We start from the raw sequence: 9530 nt of genomic DNA, 5'->3' as shown, positions 1-9530 counted from the left end.
GTACGTGTATATAAAACTATCAATCACGATCGAGAGAACTGCAGACTTTGCACCAAAAAGAACAAAAAACTATATAACGGACTACATTGAATTAGAGACAGACATATTGATCTAACCGACATCTCCAATCATTGTCGATCAGTGCTTGGGTAAACGTTTTGATTTTTTATACTTAGATAGTATTGTTTCTATACTTCTTTGTTTCGTCAATATACTGTTATCGGATTATTTCAATATAAGCAAACATGATAGTACAAGTAAAACCAAATTATTTCAGTTCGTACTAGTACACCACAAGCAATCTGATAAAAAATGTTTTGCTATTTAACAAATAAATAGTTCTGCCCAGTTTCACAATATCAGCATTGTAAGGTTTTATCTTCTGTGTAAGAGATGAGTTTATGATTGATAGCTGTGGCGACAATAGGGTTGTCATGGATGTAACTTTGTACCAAATAAAGGTGATTATAGCAAAATGGCTTCACAAAAAAGATGGATACTTAGATGCATAGAGAGGTAAATAAAATAAGCTATAATGCATTTAGTTTCCACAATAAGAGATGGTAAGAAGACACGAAGTCGGGGTTTCATGCTGGAACTGTCGAGCTCCTAAAAAGTGACACTCATGATGGGCAAAATATATTTTTTGTTATTGGCGATTTCCCATTAAGGGTAACGAAGGATAGAAACACGAGTGAAAAAATGCAGAGAATATTGGAACCTATAGGGATCCTTGTTGCTGTTCCAGATATTCCAAAAAGCCTTTGATAAAATATATCGTTAATGAATAGTCGATGATTATAACACTATGCGAAAGTAATTATTGGTTGAGCTAGTTCATTATCTCAGATCGCGAGTTATCCAATATCGAAATCGTTGATAATGCTTTACTTACTTATAAATCCTCAGATGTGATGTCCTCACGGTTTTGTCTTTTTTATGTAAAACTCTTTAAATTACTAAAGTACATATCTAGATTTATAGAGGCGTAAATATATAGATATATCGATATATAAAAGTAAATCGGTCAAAGAGATGGGGTAGTAATCCATTGTTTATTAAATTTGGTTAGTAGTTGGATATGATATACATTTTACATGGTACTAACATCACTTATGTTATTAAATATTTTGATTGTATCCTATTTTTAGTAAAATATTTTGTCCATTGGTATATATAATGAGGCATTGTTTTTTAAATAAAAATGGCGCATTCCTTTCTGAAAATCCTCTGTTATCTACTGTGCGTTATTATCAAGCATCGATAAATGAAGCCACACTGTAAACGCCCAATCTTGAGAAACACTTGTCGTTTAAACTGATCGAGAGAAAGAAAACGCTGATCTGAAACAGAATAGCAAAAAAGGTGTGGGAAAAAAGAAAGACAGCGAAGTAGATAAGAATCTGAACATAATGGTATGGGATTTACAATGATTCAAAAGACTAACTGATCTCGAACAGTATCTAAATAATACTTGACGCCATTAAGCTGTAGAAGAGAATCCATACAGATGTTGAAAAGATTTACGAAGAGTTATCGCACGGAAATAACGAAACGAGAGGTTTCCAGATGGTGCGAGTGTGTTTCTCAATTCCAACGTCTATTTATTTTGCTAGTCAATGTGTACTTTGAAATTGAGGTTTAATCAAATGTCTGGGTGAGTCTCAGTTTGAGAACTGACCTTTGTAAATACTTAAACTTCATTGCAAAAGTATGAACAAATGCTGAATAGATATAAACTGTCAGAATCTTTTTTAGAAATGCATATATAATAACCTACTTAGGTCAACTACACAATAAATAACTGCTTACATAAGAAACCTGTATAGAAACCTTATAAACATTCATAAGCATTGATTCTGAAACCTCATTATATAACCAAATTTACATTTACAATAATTTGCAGATACACATAAATACGACAAAAAGGCGCGCTCACATGCATGTGTAGAAGTATATATATATATATATATATATGTGTGTGTGTATGTATGTATATATATATATATATGTGTGTGTGTGTGTGTGTGTGTGTGTGTGTGTGTGTTATACAAAACAATTACTGCTGGCACCTAACCTCTTATGTAGAGGAGAGGTGCCAACCGTAATTGTTTTGTATTGACCGTGTGTATGTATACATATATATGTATGTGCATATACACACACACACACACATATATATATATATATATGTGTGCGTGTGTGTGTGTGTATGTGTATATGTGTAAATATTTCTTTTTTTGTTGAGATTTTGAAGTTTGCTAGATTTTCGTTTTTTCATAATATGATTTACCTATAGTTATTGATCTGTAATTTCTGCGAAATTTTTAATATCTATCTGCTTGCTGGCACAATTGAACCAATCTCCGTACCAAATCCGTGTCAGCCACGTTAGAAAAATATAAACATTCGTCCATAAATAAAACTATTTAAACATGAAAAAATAACATCATCTCAAGACATTTGAAATTACCTCATAATATGTATATATGTGCGTGTGTGTGTACGTTAGTGAGCGTGTTACCATATACATTAAAAAATCAGGCAAAATTATAATTACTGTTGAGAACGAGATTCAGACCCTTTTATACCATTTGCTAAGATGTTACCCCCGGGCAAGCATAATCATACAGATGAAGTAAGGGAATTATACACCTATGAATGGCAAATACATGCAGAATAGTGTAGCAGTCAGACTATTTTAACAACCAGCCGTCGTAAACATTTGAGATTTGCTAGTTAAGTGTTTTCTTATATTTTTTGATTTACAACAGGCTTCAAATTTGATAATATTAAAGGGCTTAATCTATGCTCGTATGAATCTGTTTTGTTTTGTGTATACATTGATATTCATATTTAAAAACCTGTTTTTGGTCCCCCAATTTATCGGAGAAGGACCTATGTTTTCAGTGGCATCCTTGCGTCCGTTACTCCTGACGATTGCCAAATAAGCGTCCATTAGTTTTCCTGAAATGTTGCCACAAATTGTATTCCATTAAATAGATGTGCACAGTAAAAAATATTTTTTGCGAAAATTCCCGTTGCGTCCCCAGGGTCTCAAAAGAGGTTTTAAAAAAATCCCCAAAATGGCTAAAAATGACACGTTTTGCCACAGAAATTTTGACTCATCGATTAGCTTTTATTGAAACTTGGGCAAAATGTGGAGCCGATGGTTCTTAATATAAACCCAGTACGAGTGATCTTGGCAAAACTCTTGTTCTTTTTGTGCTAAGAATGCCCCTTTTTGGGGGTTCTTTCTTTATATTTCCAAACAAAATCTTAATATGTCTGGCTATATAGTAGGTTTTCACAGTGGTAAACTCAAATATAAAACTACACCGTTATCCATTTACACTGGGATTCGGCATCCCCATGGGCTCAAAAGATGCCAAAATTCCTCAAAATGGCCAAAAATGAGGCTTTTTGCCCCATAACGTCTAATCCATCCATTAGATTTTCCAGAAACTTGACAAAAATCTGAAGGCCATTGTTCTTAATATAAATTTAGTATGGGTTACCCTAGCAATATTCTGGTTCGCATTTCTTTGAGACGTTTAAGACTAAAAGACATACTTTTGTTCTTTGTTCTTTTTTTCATCTGACTCAAAAACTTTGATATGTATACCTATATACTGGTTTTTCATGGTGCTGAATTCAAATATACATATCGTTTGTCCATTTCCCTGGGATTCAGTATTCTAGGAGCTCAAATGTGTTACAAACGCCAAAAATTGAAAAAAGTTACGTTTTACTCTTTACTTTTGCCTTATCCATTACCTTTGCCTTATCCATTACTTTTGCCTTATCCATTACTTTTGCCTTATCCATTAGATGTTTCTGAAACTTGGCGAAAATGTGAAGGCAAGGTTGGCCCTTCACACTGTTCACATTAATCGTTTCTTCATTAGTTTTGTGGCGTTATTTCACATGCAGCACAAAGGAACAACGCATGCGCGGTCCGTTTCTATTTATTTCAAAAGAAAATACAACCTTGTTATACATAGGTCGTAGAATTTCATTAGTCTGCAAACAGAGTACAAAATAGTCTGACAGAGTACAAAATAGACTTCGTGGCTTAGTGGGGGATGCCCTTTTCTCTACCCTGCAACCTCTCTCCCACAGAAGAGACGTTGCGAGCCTATCCTTGTTTTATCGTTATTTTCATGGCAGGTGCTCGTCTGAACTCCAATCTCTGGCCCCCCTCGCAAATCTTTCACGAAAAACACCCGTCTAGCTGAATCCACTGTGAAAAATTTCCCCCACTCTATATCTGTGCCTTAATCAAAACGCGGATTCCATGAACAAAGCTTCTTTTTTAGAACTGCACGCCTGTGGAACTCTGTTCCGTCTGCCTGCTACCCTCCGAACTACAACTTGGATGTCTTCAAGTCCAATGTTAACAAATTCCTAATGAGCCGCCCCCTTAATTAAACACTTCATCAAATCTCCACACTGACGTAATGTACTTGCAATAACCCTTATCCCTGAGTGGCTTCCGGGCCTTGATAAGTGGTGATCACTGTGTAAAAAAAACAAAACCAATCTAGCTAATTTGCATAATATTTCATACATTCCTTTTAGTTAATTCCCTATTAGTTTTTTTCTCGATTTCTTATAAGATGATCAGTTTTAATTAACTATAGTTTCTGGCAAGTAAATAATGATACTTCATTATTTTTCTCGCAAACCATACTTTGTATTTGATTAAACTCTTTTTTTGACTTTCCATTTCTACCCAGAACCTTATGTTATGCCTATGGAATTCATTTATTAATAATCAACGTTTGACAAAAGTGTATAATTTCTCACCATCCACCTTTAAAAAAATATTTGTACATACGAATAGAAATTGAAAATTTATACATACATTTAATACTTTTTTCTATTAATCTTGTTTTTTTGTTCGGGGGGGTCTTATAATATGATCTTCTTTAGTTTACTATTACATGTACTTATCTCCATGCGGCTATTTTACATGATTTATACCTTCGTAATATTTGCGTAAAAAGAACCTTATTCTATATATATGTATGTATATATATATATATATATATATATATATATATATATATATATGGGGGTTGTGTGTGTATGTGTGCGTGTGTGTATGTATGTGTGTGTGTGTGTGTGTGTGTGTGTGTGTGTGTGTGTGTGTGTGTGTGTGTGTGTGTGTGGACACCGTTTTTTTTTCCAGATTCGTAATTATTATGCAGAAGCAAAGCTGGGTTGAAAAGTACGTGCACGTGGAAATTCGACATCAATCTGAAGAGATGACAAGCTTCTCTGAAGACGTGGAAATAATCATATATATATATATATATATATATATATATAAATATATATATATATGTACATATATATATATATATATATATATATATATATATATATATATATATATATATATATGCGTGTGTGTGTGCCCGTATGTGTGTAATACAGTACACGTTTGCGCATGAAGAGCCAACACGCTGGAAGCAAAGTTCGGACCGGGAAAGATAAACCTGTAAACTCAAGGGTAGAAAACGTGTTTGCTAATGCCAGAATGAAGTAGCAAAGGGAAAGACTTTTAAACACACACATGTGTATACGTTTGCAAGATAATAAAATGCGTTTTTTTTTTTTTGTAATAACAATGAACAACTCCATTTCCTTTGGAGTCGGATTATTATTTTTTTTCTTTGTTTACTGTGACTGTACCAATATTATCTAATATATCTTATATTATCAAATTAATGCCAGATGGGAATGGAAACATAAAAGCTATGTTTTAAATGCATTAAAAGTAACTAGTCAACTATTCCCTCATTGTACCACGCGCTTAAGAAAAGAGGAGAGAGAATCAGAGAGAACTTAGTCATTTACCTCCTTTGATGTGTTGCTATACATGGTTGTATCATCAGCATAAATGTCACCGAATGATCTAAATATGTGTTTTGGAAGATCATTGATGTAGATCAGGAAGGGTGTTGGACCCCGGTTGGACCTCTGAGGGTCTCCAGCATTAAAAATGTGAGCGTCTTAATTCTGCCCATCAACCAGTACTCCTGTGAGCCTATTAGAGAAAATGATTTAATAATTGAGAAGGCATTTCCAGCTATACCGTAGCTGGAAATATTGTGAAATAGGCCTTAATGTCATACCCTAGCCAAAGGCTTTGATATGTTAAGAGTAATTTCCCTAGAAAGGACGCCTCCGTTGAGAGATTCACTAATTCTATGAGATAGACCCGTTAGCACATCTGCTGTATATCTAGCAGAACGGAAACCATATTGCATGCCACTGGCTATTATCAGTGATTTAATTATTAAAGGAAATAGGTTAGCTTGATATTTTCACCTTTATAAATGCTGAAGTAGCGCTAATGAAAGATAATATGGGCTTCGTGTAGTGTAACCTGTATGTGGAGTTCTGTTAAGATTTTGCATGGGATTACAGTTTAATTCCAGGTTGTTTTCATTAGCAACAGAAGATTCAATCTGTATAGGTATATTTTCATCTGTATTCCCGACGTGAGTTTAGAGTATTATAAGTGGTTTGAAAGAAAATATGGGGGGGGTTATTATTATTATCATTATTATTATTATTATTGTTATTATTATTATTATTAGTAGTATTAGTATTAGTAGTAGTATTGTTGTTATTATTATTATCATTATTATTATTATCTGTAGTAGTAGTAGTAGTAGTAATAGTAGTAGTAGTAGTAGTAGTACCAGTATTGTTATTATTATTATTATTATTATTATTATTATTATTATTATTAAAAGACATAATATTATTGTTATTATTATATTCTTAAATATGAATATAATTATTCACGTTGTTGGTTGTGTCGTAGTTGTTTGAAGGTTAAACGGTTCGTAAAACGGTCGGTTTATTAATTGGAGATATATTGTGAGTAATCGACGAGACACGGGAATTTCTGTCATTTCCAACTATTTTTTCGTTGAAACTAAGTAAACGTACACGAATAGATGACATCCCTTTTGATGTAATCGTTTTAGAGTGGGACTCCCTGCTTATTGTTACAATTGCAGTTAGTTATAGGATTTAAGGAGAAAGGGGTAGTCTGAGCTGATTTGATTTTTTTTGTTCGATGCTATTATTGTCTGTGCTAGATCGATCATTGTAAAGTGGGAAATTTTAATAGAATTTTTAGGAAATATGGAAATGTTTCGGTGTGGTGGCTTAAAAGAAGTTTCTACAATATTAAACACATAATTCGGTTTATTTGTTTTGACATTTTAACAGAAGGGTCTTAACCCAAGTATTTTTCTTTTTTCCCTGAGAGTTGCGGATGTTCGGCTTATAATGATTTTTGTCCATATACAGTGATGATCATATTTATTGGCACGGTAAAATAAAAGTTAAATTTTGTCTAATAAATTCTAAAAAAAGGGATTAAATTAAAGAAAATAACAAAGTATATTATGTATTTTTAACTGCCCTTTCCGATGCAGCAATCGGATTTTAGAAAAAATAAATAACAAAGGAACAACAAACATAATTCCAAAAAACCCTTGTTCAAAATTATTGGCACGGCTTTGTTTTTCTTTTAGTATCAGTATAATATCAATCAATTTCCGGTTTACGTGCTTTCTGAACTTTTTTATAGCCATATTATGCTTGTTTAACGCTAATTCAGTGAATAATTTTTTTCAGATAATTTTTAGATAGCGATTTATTTAAACTATTATAAGTGACTAAATTATAATTTTCAATCGTCATGGTTAAAACAAAGGAACACAGCGAAGACGTCAGGAAGCTTGTTGTAGCATGCCATACCAATGGGGAGGGCTATGATAAGATTTCAAAGAAGCTAAACCTTCCCAAATCCACTGTTAGAGCCAAAATAAACAAGTTCAAATCGCAAGGCCACGTTATGAGTTTAGAGGGTAGAGGGAGAAAAAGGATTCTTTCCCCAAGAGATGAACGGAAAATTGTTCGACAAGTAAAACAAAACACAAGGATCTCTGTTGGGGAGATTGTTGATGAACAGATCACCTCTGGAGTGAATGTATCTCGACATACAGTTGGTAGAGTTTTGAAGAGAGCTGGTTTAAAAGCATGTCGTCCGAGAAAGACTCCCTTATTGAAGCCTATGCACCTGAAAGCAAGGCTAGCCTTTGCAAAACGTCATATTGATAAAGATGTTGTATTCTGGAAATGTGTTCTATGGACTGACGAAACGAAAATAGAGTTATTTGGCCATAATAAAGTGTCTTATATTTACAGAAAATCTGGCGAAGCTTTCCTGCCTAAGAACACCATACCCACAGTAAAGCACGGTGGAGGTAGTTTGATGTTTTGGGGATCCTTTGCTGCCTCTGGACCAGGGCAACTTGTTAAGGTCACAGGTAGCATGAAAAAGGAAGATTATGTTAAAATATTGGATGAAAACCTGAAAGACTCTGCTAAAGAGCTGTCACTTGGTCGTCGTTGGTGGTTCATGCAAGATAATGACCCAAAGCATTCGGCTAAACTGACTAAGAAATGGCTTGAGGACAATCATATTAATGTTTTGGAGTGGCCATCACAAAGCCCAGACCTTAATCCAATTGAAAATTTATGGAGAACATTAAAATTGAGGGTAATGCAAAGGAAGCCTAAGAATCTTATTCAATTGGAGGATTATTGTCAGGAAGAGTGGGCTAAAATTACTACTGAAGAGTGCAACAACTTGGTTGTAAACTATGAAAAGCGACTGAGGAAGGTAATCAAGGACAAAGGCTATACAATTGATTATTAAATAAATCGTGCCAATAATTTTGAACAAGGGTTTTTTGCAATTATGTTTGTTGTTCCTTTGTTATTTATTTTTTCTAAAATCCGATTGCTGCATCGGAAAGGGCAGTTAAAAATACATAATATACATTGTTATTTTCTTTAATTTAATCCCTTTTTTAGAATTTATTAGACAAAATTTAACTTTAATTTAACCGTGCCAATAAATATGATCATCACTGTATATATATATATATATATATATATATATATATATTTATATATATATATATATATATATATATATATAATGAGAGAGATAGATAGATAGATAGATAGATAGATACATACATACATACATACATAGCTAGATAGATAGATAGATAGATAGATATACATATATATATATAGAGAGAGATATATAGATAGAGAGAGATATACATATATATATACATATATATATGTATATATAGATACAGATATAGATAGATAGATAGATAGATAGACGGGCAGGAAGATAGGTGGTTAGATAAGTATATATATATATATATATATATATATATATATATATATATAGAGAGAGAGAGAGAGAGAGAGAGAGAGAGAGGTCACACGAAGAATAAGTGCGGAGAAACAGGGTCTTCTGATGCTGACACTCCTTGAATATTTACTAGCCAGTTGGAAAAAATTAAATGACAGCCAACATGTTTCTTACACTACTAAGATTCTATCGTTCCTACATCGATAAAAAATAATATAAATGAGTGAAAACAATAAATGGGGTCAGTAAATAACGTACATGT

This window comes from Euprymna scolopes, chromosome 26 (genome assembly GCF_053919585.1).
Source record: "Euprymna scolopes isolate OS-2025 chromosome 26, ASM5391958v1, whole genome shotgun sequence".
Lineage (NCBI taxonomy): Eukaryota > Metazoa > Mollusca > Cephalopoda > Sepiida > Sepiolidae > Euprymna > Euprymna scolopes.
This window is presented reverse-complemented; position numbering follows the sequence as displayed.